The sequence below is a fragment of the Urocampus carinirostris genome, chromosome 2, assembly GCF_059441175.1.
Source record: "Urocampus carinirostris isolate Australia breed hairy pipefish chromosome 2, RoL_Ucar_1.0, whole genome shotgun sequence".
Taxonomy (NCBI): Eukaryota; Metazoa; Chordata; class Actinopteri; order Syngnathiformes; family Syngnathidae; genus Urocampus; species Urocampus carinirostris.
In genome coordinates, this window is record NC_142350.1 from 52681106 (window position 1) to 52693083 (window position 11978).

General features: G+C 36.3%; 1 protein-coding gene across 1 annotated transcript in view; it reads right to left on the reverse strand.

The window, feature by feature from the left end:
* The window catches only part of rspo1 (R-spondin 1), a 35036-nt gene extending 31150 nt beyond the window's left edge, over positions 1 to 3886 (reverse strand). The window contains exon 1 of the mRNA XM_088328035.1: positions 3568 to 3886. The gene's annotated coding sequence lies outside the window, so the exon portion shown is untranslated. The remainder of the gene's footprint in view (positions 1 to 3567) is intronic.
* Between the last annotated feature and the right edge of the window lie 8092 nt (positions 3887 to 11978).

The following is an 11978-nucleotide window of genomic DNA, read 5'->3' on the forward strand; positions in this document are numbered from 1 at the left end:
GAGATTTGAAGAGATTTCAATTCCAAACCTTGTTTTGTTTTGATGAAAGACTGAAAAACTATAATGAAAAGGATTTTTTAGATTCAAAAGCACATAGACTAGCGCACAGATTTACGGGGGGGAAAAACTACAGAGGGTCATCAACACAGCCCAGAAAATGGCCACAGATTCGATAAAACAAGGACTACCAGGCTCAGAGACAAGTTTCTTCTCCAGGGCCATCACCTTCCTAAACAAGCACAGAAAACTGTGGATAAATATTGCCTATGCATTGAAAAATGTATGTACGTTCTTATTCTTTATTGCAATATTTGTGATACGGTATGCTAAACGTTAATTAAACTATTTTCATTGCGCTATACTGTAGTATGATGCACTTATAACCAACTTCACTGTACAAGCAGTACCATGTAAAAATTATTGTTCATTCTGAAACACCTTGTTTGATTTTGTTGTTAACTATGTGAATACATTGAAACCAAAACTACCAAAACCATTTTTCTATAGTTTACTATTTACAACATTACAGTATACACCAAACTTGCTTTTTGTTGTTAATGTATTGAAGTTCTTATAAATGAGACAGCTCTATTGGGGTAATCCTTCTTCCAAAGAATCTCAAATGCATTACTTTTGAAAGCTGTCTCCTTTCGCTAAAACTACTTTGATGGCTTCATTACCTCATTTGTAAGCTTGCTGCGAAATATAACAAATTAAGAAATAAACACGTTCTGCTAAAGAAGAATGCAAATTTTGTTTTTTAATTTCAAATCGTCTGATTTCTGTCTGTTCTCTTTAATGTCTTAAATTATGAGTCCATAAATTGGTGTGAGTTTGTCATTTGTGAATAGAAGAAACAAGTGTCTTTTAAAGACAAAGAAGCGCTGAGTGAAGATGAGACCGCAGCATTCTACACCAGTGAGTCATTTGTTTGTCACAAACTGTGATCAGAAAGTCCTCTGTGTCCGTGCTATGTTTTACATTAGTGGTTGGTTTGACTTGATATAATGCATACATTATATTTCATGTTTAACAGCGCATTCTGTTTGTTATAGTCTGAGATACTAAAGCCACTGATTATTCATCGTTTTGATCTTTGCCTTCGACAATCATTTCTGTGCAGGTTATTTTTGTATTTTCAGCTTCAACATGAAATTGTTGTGGCATGGATGTTTGTCATGTGGCCACCAGAAACTAATACGGCAGCTCTTATATTACACAAGCAGATTCATAAATTGATGAACATTTCATTAAGTTTTGATCTTTAATTTTTTTTTAAGTAATGCTGGAAAACAACATAGAAGTGAATGGATTAGAAACATTCTTATGTTCTTAATTTTCGTGTTATCAACTGCAACATCTTTGCCTGCTTACTTAAGATTTCATTGAAATTGAAATAAAATCCTCCTTAACGTAAGATGGCTGGGATGGGCTCCAGCACCCCCGCGACCCTACTGAGGATAAGCGGAGCAGATAATGGATGGATGGATGGATGGATGAAAAATAATATCCAGGTTTTTAAGTCAATGTTCGTAAACTGACAGGTCAAAGGGAACAAAATAACAAAGGATGTTCCTAATGTCTGTTCTATTCCAAAAAACAAAGGACACCATTCACATACCTGTAACATGTTCCAGATACAGAAACAACACAGTGAACCCTCTTTTATCGCAATTGGCTAAATCTGTGAAATAGAAACCTTTATTTTTTGTACGATTAAAAGATTATATAATTAAATACTTTTTCGATGCAGAATGTTTTGTCGACAATATTAATTTTAGAGAAACTTGAAATTACAAGAGAATTGGCATGTATGTGATGTAACTTTAGCAAGCTGCTTTAGGTGTGTGTACATATTAAACAGAGACATTAACAAACAGGAAGTGAGGGAACAGGGTAACCTTTTTGGCAATCATAATGTGGAACACAATACACGATGCAAATCAGTGTAGTAGCGAGACCGTGAGAAGTGAAACGTGTTATAGTGAGATTTCACTGTTAAAAGTTATTCCAAATTTCCTAAAAAAGTGTAATCTAACAGCATTGTTAGAAACTCTGTTCTATCTACATTAGTTTCGTTATCTAATGTCTATGTTGTGTTTCCAGGTTTCTGTCAGCTTTTTAGTGCCTGTCATTCATGCTAAGGCTAGCCAAAGGCTTTAAACACCTATATATATTTATTGTCATGTTTGAAGCACAGAGCCAGACTTGTGGCGAGTGAAAACAAGAAAAAATAATAAGTATATGTGCCGTTGTCGTGGTAATTAACTTAGCATATTAGCTTAGCACAAAGCTAGCATTCCTTCTGCCTCATTCCATTTTGTTCTCTAAACTGTTAGTCCAGTTGGAATTAATCAACAGCACCTTAGTTAAAAACAAATGTAATATTATTGTTATAGATTATTTTGCTTTGCTTTACATTTTACGCACTTGTCTGCACTCCTTCTTTCATCATTTGTCAAACTTTGATGGTTGCAACAGTTTGTTATACCGTTATTAACGTTTAGCATTTCTGGGGTCAATTATTTACTAGGATCTCTCATAGTTTTAATTGTTTAATTGTAAAATATTCCATAACATATTAAACCCTCCTTTTTTCACAATCTTTTAATTCAAAAAATACAGTACAGTTCTGACTATTTTCGTTTAAAGTTTTACTGAAAGAAAACATCTGAAATGTATCTACTTTCTGTATGGAGATTAATTTATAAAGAGCAATTTTTTAGACAAAATGCAAATACATTAGCGTTAGCAGCTAGCAGCCGTGTCCTAGCATTTGTGTTAGTCGTGAAACTCCACAAAACTGGCATTAGCTGCTAAATTATTTAACATATCTTCTGGAAGAATCGTAATGGCTCAAATAAAGCGATGCTAATCACTCATGCGGTTAGTGGCTGCATTAGTCAAAAGATGGGCTAACTTTGAAACAGTATACATTGAGCCACAATCTTTGAATTTTTTAGTCAAGTCATTTTTATTTGTATAGCCCTTAATCACAAAGAGTCTCAAAGGGATGCACAGGTTATTGCAAACCAAAGACTATTATTACAAACTATTATTACACCATCCCCTGGTCTAAAACCTACATGAGGGCAAGGAAAACTAAAAAAAACTCAACATGAGGAAAATGAAGAAACCTTGAGAAGGGACCGCACATGTGGTAATCCCCTTTCCAGGATGACCAGGCTGCAATGGATGTTGCAATAACAAATAATACACATATATTACTTTAGATCAATCTTGCTTGTTTGGTCCTTCACCATTTCATTATCTCGCGCACCATTAATAATAAACATTATAATAAACACTAGAAAAACCTAAAAATCTGGTGTGAAGTTGAGCAATGACTCAGAGGAAAGCTTCCCTAATTGAGTCTTCTCATAATCTCCAAAACCGCTCTCAGTATGACTTATTACAAACCGCAATCGGAATAATAAACATAGCTGGTAAATTAATAAATGACATTGCCAACACGCAAAAGAGCTGCTCAAAAATAAAGTTCACAAACACTGTAGTAACCTCAAAATAGAAAAGAGTCCAAAATATTGTTTTTCAAAAACTACGCACCTGTCTTCCTGGGTCCATTTGTCCAAGACGATTTAAAAAGCTGGGGTGAAATTAATATATCGCTTCTTTTGTAGAAAAATAAAAATAAAATCATGACATGTCTAATGATGACAAAATGTGTTAAAAATGCTTAGAATTTCCAAGCCAAAAAAACGTCACTCAAGAAGATATAATAAAAAAACAATTTACTATCGAAACAAAGCTTCTTGATGTTTTTTCCCTTGATGATGACTTTTGTCTTTATTTCTAAGATCCCAAAATTTGAAATCCAATCTTGCTGTCGCAGCCTCCTCCCGCTGCGACTGAGCGGAGTGTGTGTGAGCGAGCGTGGGATGGAGGTGATATTTGCATCTAATGCTCCGAGCTGCAAGGGGCCTGATGAAGCCTCGCCCACAAAGTCTAAACTTGGATAAAGAAGATTGCCCTGTTCTGCAACTAACTGGTAACTAATCAAACTATCCTAATTGATTTTATCATTGCTTCTATATTATTCAAATCACGTTTCTTGATTTCCTGTATTGTGTGACATAAAACATTCTTCTTCTTTTATAATACTGTATTTCCTAGACTAAAAGGTACACCTAAAAAACACAATTTTGCAAGACTATCAAAGTGTACCTTAAATACTGGAAAGTATGATAAATCAAATTGGAAATGCACCGTTGCCAGTCTTAGGCATGCTATCTGAAAAAAAGCAGGTAGTTACACTGAGTAGTTACTTCATTTAAAAAGTAATTGTGTTACCAACAAGATTACTGACACCCAAAAGTAGCGCGTTACTCTAAGAGTAACTATTTAGTTACAAATTACAGTAAATTCTTGCATTGAAAGCGAGCCCCTAACGTTGCTCAAAATCAGCCACATAATAAAATAAATAGAATAAAGCCTCTACACCAACCTGTGGAAGCACTAAAGCCTTCATATTTTTGGGCTTGTGCAATCATGAGAGGTTGCAAATCCATTTTGTCTTTTGTCCTTAAACCAATTGGAGATTTCCATTTCAATTCCTGTGTAGTCCAAGACGTTTTCCTGTTCTTTTCAAGCATGGGGTACTGCAAATATAGTTTTACAAAAAAAAAGACCAGAATTGAGCATTCTTTTACTGTAAATTCTGTACTCACGTTTACCCCATTTATTTCGTTGTGCATTTAAAAGCACAGAAGCTCCCCTACTTATGACCATTCGACTTACGAAAAATGGTAGATAAGAACATTTTCTTCAGGATGTCAAAACATTTCCGGACATTGCTGTGAGTTAGATTTTGTATTGTGTGAGCCTTTTTCTGAGTAGGGGACAGTAGTGTTGTACTTCTTTCTGCCGCGTGGCGCTGTAAGAGGTCAAACATCATCCACCCAGAAGAAGGAATCCAACTTCCTCTTCCTAGTTCGTGTGAAAACATTCCATACTGTATCTCCAGCGTGCTAACAACATTGACATTTTTATTGTTTAATATCTCTTGCATCCATTCAATATGGTTGGTGTAAAGTGGAAAGAAGAGGCGAGCCGTTTCATTTGAAATGAAAGTGGAATACGAAAGCTTAATGCGGTTGAGAAAATGGTTGCTTTTTTTGACCACTTTTTATCACCGAGGAGGAAGTCGCCTAACTTTTGAAGCTCATCTTCCAAAATTAAATTAAACTTAACTTCATTTATCTTTATAGAGCATATTATTGTATCAAATGTTTATTTTTTTTAGTCCAAAACAATAAAGGTTACTTATACAAGCCTTAAACATACTTATATAAACGTTAAACATACATTCCATCCAAAATGTAGCACTGAAGCAACTTACAAACAAATTCAACTTACGAACGCTCTCGTTCGTAAGTAGGACAGACAGACAAAAAATCTACAGACTAATAGTTAACATATATTACACACTGTCCCTTTACAATAATCTTTTGTTGCACTCATTGTCTTATAGGGGCATTGTGTATTATTATTACTATTGCAGTGGTAAAAACAGATAGAAAAAATTTAATTTGATCAAAACCATATGGATTTAGATAATGAGAAAAAATACATGAACTATCAGATGAATCTGCATGTTTTTAATTTTTATTTTACAAAACTAAAGCCTGCCCTGCGACTGGCTGGCAACCAGTTCAGGGTGTCCCCTGCCCACTGCCCGAAGAAAACTGGAATGGGCTCCAGCACCCCCGCGACCCTACTGAGGATAAGTGTTGCAGATAATGGATGGATGGATGGATAACATAAGCCTCACCTAGAGGGAGCTGACATTATTACCCGCCATTTCTCTGCTCAGGGTACCCAAAGAGACAAAAACCTTACGCTTGCATTTTCAAGTCTGAGAAAGCTGAGCAAGTAAACTACAAATAAAATAATGCAGTTTGATCACTTGGAGTCTCTGTAGATTGTATTCTTCTTTGGTCTTTGTTGACCTTGTTATCAGGTGGCACCACATAATACAGCGGCGTTTTGTGTTCTGTATTTGCTGACTACCATTAATCAACCAGAGAACATTGAGGAAACCCCCCGTTTGATATTTTACTTTAAAAAAAAGGAACGGACGGGCTTTTTAAGGCAAAATAAAAAATACAAAATTTAAAATAACAGCACCTGGGTGTCTTTGCAGAAGTTTAAAGAAGCTTTAGCTCCTTTTTACAACAGATATAAAATCTAACAGCAAAGTTCCTATATTCGTGTCAACGATTTCATAAATGAAAAACAAAAACACTTTAAAATCATTTAAATGTGTTTATGTTATTTTCGGTACCCTCCAGTCCGCTTGAGTTTCCCAAAGTTAAATAAACTGCCGTAAAAATTAATTCAATAGTTGTTTTTCCTTTTTTTTTTCTTTTTTACAAATGCACAGTTGATAAACACTTCAAGAGATACAATATTAGTGAAGAAAAAAAGTCAATAATCGTTTTATAATCAAATCTTGTCACTTTCCTGTCTACATAAGTTTTCCTGAGGTAAATTCACTGTGGTGGAAATGAAGTCAATTGTCGCTGTGCTTTTTTTAAACAAAGGAAGAGTTGATAAAAACCACAAGAGATTAAATCTTAGTAAAGGAAAATAATATTGAGTAAAAAACCTTTAATAATTGTTTTACAATCAATTCAAGTCATAATTATTTGTATAGCTCTTAATCACAGAATGCCTCAAAAGACTCCACAGGTTACAATTACACCAACATGCAGACAAGGGAAAACTGCAAAACCTCAGCACGAAGACAATAAGAAACCTTGAGAAGTGGCCTCACAAGTGGTAATTCGCCTTCCAGGAAGACCAGGGTGCAATAGATTTAGCATTGGGTAACAGTACACAAAATATAGTGAACATAAATAAAATAAAACAAGAGGTAATATGTTGATATTCTTACATAATTTATTCAGGTGTCTCCGAAAAGACCCTCAGCCCTTCAGATAAGGCACACTTTTTTATGCCATTAATTTACAGATATTTTTGATCAAGTTTTGTCTAGCATATGGCCGCCGAGATGATTGAGTTTGACACCCATGACTTAGATATTCACAACCAAAAACACACTTCAGAGATTCTTCTTTTCAAATGACAGAAACGATATTACCTTCAATAGTTTTACTTGTCATATCACAAAAAGGTCATCTTAAACCCATCACAAATTATGATAGAATGATATACAACATGAACCATCATCTCCATTCGAGTATGTGACGCTTAATGCGGACGCAGCGTGAAACTACTACCGCTCCCGCTGATAGATTTATCTTGAGAATGAAGTTACGCCACAGCCGGTTTGTTTTTCTTCATCTGGTGGCCAAACGAGGGGGAGAGAAAAATTGTGTTTTAAAGCACGGCTGCACATCATCACTTGATCTCTGCGCCTGCCAGTCCAGCATGTTGAAGCGTGCGATGACAGAAAAATAGACGCTCATGTGAATCCGGACCAAATGCACTCCAGTGAAATATGTTTAATATATCGATTTGCCACTCTTTAGGGGTTATTTTGTGAAGGTTCTTTAGTGTTATGGTTTGACGCATGCTTGCGTCATTGCAAAAAATGAAACGTTATGAACTCTGGAAGGAAGCCTGCATTAAAAAAAAAAAATAATAATTTTCACCATATTAGCAGAAAACTTTGCTTATTTTAAATTATGTTTTTGATATGGGGGCATTTTTACTTGTTTTTCTCGTAGTATAAGAAAAGGTATACTGTATTTACAGCGAAGAAAATAAGTATTAGAACACCCTGCTATTTTGCTATATCTCCCACTTAGAAATCATGGGTTGTGTTGAAATTTTCATCATCTGTCCAGGTCCACTGTGAGAGAAATAAACTAAAAACAAAAATCCAGAAATCACAATGCATGATTTTAAACGATTTAATTGCGTCATATAGCTAACACCTGAGAAAATTAATGTTAATATTTGGTACAGTAGCCTTTGTTTGCTATTACACAGGTCAAATGTTTTCTGTAGTCTTTCACCAGGTTTACACACACTGCAGGAGGGATCTCGGCCCACTCCTCCACACAGATTTTCTCTAGATCAGTCAGGATTCTGGGCTGTCGCTGAGAAACACGGAGTTTGAGCTCCCTCCAAAGATTTTCGATTGGGTTCAGGTCTGGAGACTGGCTGGGCCATGCTAGAACCCTGATATGGTTCTTACGGAGCCACTCCTTGGTTTTCCTTGCTGTGTGCTTCTGTCTTTGACCTGTTGGAAGACCCAACCATGACCCATCTTCAATGCTCTGACTCAGGGAAGGAGGTTTTACCCCAAAATCGCAAAATACACGGCCCCAGTCATCCTCTCTTTAATGCAGTGCACTCGTCCTGTACCATGTGCAGAGAAACACCCCCCAAAGCATGATGCTACTATGCCCCATGCTTCAGAGTACGGATTGTGTTCTCCGGATTTTACTCTTCATTTTTCTTCCTCCAAATACTCTTAGTGGAATTATGACCAAAAAGTTCTATTTTGGTCTCATCTGACCACAAAACGTTTTCCCATGACTCCTCTGTATCACCCAAATGGTCATATGCAAACTTAAGACTGGCCTTGACATGTGCTGGTTTAGGCAGGAGAACCTTTCGTGCAATACATGATTTCAAATCATGACATCTTAGTGTATTACCAACAGTAACCTTGGAAACTCGTGTAGTTCCGGGCTGATTCCTCACCTTTTTTCGGATCATTGAGACCCCACGAGGTTATATCTTGCATGGGGCTCCACTCCGATTGAGATTGACCGTCATGTTTAGCTTCTTCCATTTCCTAATGATTGCTCCAACATGGAGTTTTTTCACCAAGCTGCTGGGAATTCCTCCAGAGTCCTTTCCAGCCTTATGGAGGTGTACAATTCTGTCTCTGGTGTCTTTGGACAGCTCTTTGGTCTTCGCCATGTTACAAGTTAAAATCTTACTTATTGTATGGGGTGGACAGGTGTCTTTATGCAGCTAACAACCTCAAACATATGCATTTGATTCAGGATGATAGATGGAGTGCAGGTGGACTTCTAATGGGTAGACTAACAGGTCTTTCAGGGTCAGAATTCTAGATGATATACAGGTGTTTAAATACTTATTTGCAGCTGTATCACACCAATAAATGTTAAAAAAATCATGTATTGTGATTCCTTGATTTTTCCTTTTAGTTTAATTCTCTCACAGTGGACATGCACCTACAATGAAAGTTTCAGACTCCTCCATGATTTATAAGTAGAAGAAATAGCAAAATAGCTGGGTGTTCAAATACTTATTTTCTTCACTGTGTACTAAGCAAAATGATCTTAATTAGCCGATAATGGATTGTTTTGCCTATTTCACATGTAACCCTTTTCATCGAAAGACATTTGACTTGCTTTTCTCGAAATATAAGAAATTTAAACTTTTAATTTAAGCAAATTATATCGTTAATCAATAATGGAATGCTCATTTTAAGTGTAACATTTCTAATTTGGTGCTATTTTACCATTTCTTTGTTGTTGTTTGTTCAGGAAAAAAATGTAAACTTGAAAAAAGGCAAAATTGTCTTATTCAGTCGATGATAGGTTGTTTTGGTGATTTTAAGTGTAATTTCCGAATTTGCGGACATCTTTTTCTAGTACACTACATGTATTAAAATAAGCAAAAGTAACCTATTTACTAGAAGAGAGATCATTCTGATTATATTTTAGGTAGTAAATATTTCTTACAAAATGATTTACAATCCTCTAGATAAGTTAATATTCCTAATGATGATTTTTTTGGGGGGGGATTTTATTGAAGAAAAAAGATGAAATATCTTAGTCAAACTTAAAACAATTAGCAAAATGATCGTATTCAGCCGATGATGACGTTGTTTTGCAGTTTTGAAGTGTAATGTTTACATTTCAAAGACATATTTTTCTCGTTAAATAGAAAATGTATACATAAAACAAAATGAGCAAGAATAGCTTATGTAGCAGAAGTTACACAATTTGGCTAATTTGATTATTTATTTAGGTAGAAAATATTTCCTTCAATGAGAAAAATAATGTACCATTATCTACATAAGTTAATATTGCTTAAAGAATATAGATTTTAAATCAGAAACAAATCTGCATATGGGCTAATCATTTCTTTTTTGCAGGGCTTACAGTCGGGAGCGTCTCAGAAAAAGCTCACACTGTGAAAAATAAATTCAGAACCCATTGGGAGATAATTTATTTCAAGTACTGTATACATATTCTTACTATAATGTACTTTAACTTTTTTCTTGAAAATTGAATGGAGAACATCCTTGCACAGAGCAGAAATTGTACTTATGTTAAGATTTTTTTTTTAAACTATCCATCCATCTGCACCGCTTATCCTCAGTAGAGTCGCGGGGGTGCTGGAGCCCATCGCAGCTATCTTCGGGCAGTGGGCAGGGGACACCCTGAACTGGTTGCCAGCCAGGGACAGTCAGGGACAATTTGGACTGGCCAATTAGCCTGACAGGCATGTTTTTGGAACATGCGAGGAAACCGGAGTCCCCGGAGGAAACCCACGGAAGCAAGTTTTAACTAAACTTAAAAAAAAGTTACTTTCCAAAAATGCAATCTTACCCTGTTTGCCACAAAATTTCAAATTGTTTATTTTTTCTCATTTTCTTGAAAAAAAAATCCACTACATAAGCTAAATGTTTTTTTATCTGGCCGATAGTAAAGAATTTTGCTTAATTTGATAAATATTTTCTACTCACATTAGTAAAAATGTACACAAAACAATGTACAATGTACTAGAAGAAAATATTTTATTAGTTAATTTAATTTATAACTTGAAAAGAAAAGTAAACTATCTTAAAACAAGAACATGTGAGGTAAGATTATTATTATTCACACCGTATGCTTCTTTCCAGGGTTTATTACTTGCATGTTTTTTTTTTTGGTTTGTCTTGACGAAGGTTTAACCTATGTCAGGGACCAGAACAAGCACTCGGATCCAATAGCGTCAGTTTTATAGTTTATTTGGACAAGGGTCGGTGGAGCAGGCTTGAGACGTCGGGTCTTGGTGGCAGAAAGCCTCTTTGGACGGAATGGCAGCTCCGTGGTGAAACGCGTGACGAGCAACGTAGCAGGTAAGTCGGTAGCCGGGGCGGGAGAGTAGATCGTAAACTTGTAACAGAAAAGGGTCAGGCAACGAGAAGCAGGCTTGGAATAGACAAAGGGATCGTGGGTACCTTGAATGTTTGAGGCTCACTCATGGAAACGAGGAGTACACTCGAACGTCCATCTCTGGACGCTGACAGCTTAAGTAGAAAGCTTCCACCAATCAGGAAGCACAATCCAGCACGCCAGCTGATTACCTCAGGTGGCTCCAGTTAGGTAATCACGACAACCTAACCTTAACCCTAATCTTAGGTTTAGGTCCTATCCCATAAACCTTCAGTAATTCTAACCCCGAAGTTATTGCTAATCAAAAGATAATGAATAGATGCTGTAGTGAGATTCTGTCTATTGATATTCAAAAGCAAAGTGCTCCTTATGAATTTGCCAATTTTTTTCGAAATCCCGCCGAAGTGCTGCGGCCAATGACCCGTCCTGAGGGAGCCGTAAAGCCAAGGCGAAGCGCCTCTTTCCGTGTCAGTTACACGATCCTTTAAGCATGCAAATAGTGTAAAAAGTGGACTTTATTAAGGTCGTCATTCCTGCCCTTGCTTAAAGACGGCTGCAACAACAGGCAAGGTAATAAACCCTGAAGCTAAATGGAGCTTGACGAAAGACCTTCACTAATGAGACCAATGGTCCAAATGCTGGACCGTGAAGAGAAATGACCCGGATCCGACAAGGTACCGAGGTAAAACGTCTCAGTAGGATGCATTACAAAGCCTTTGATAATGAACTGTGAAGTACAGTTTATGCTCTGCTTGATCTTTATCACAAGCGTTTTTCTTCACGATTGATTCGGTTAGATAATGACACAGAACAACCTGTACTCTCATATTATAGCTTGGCCCTGAC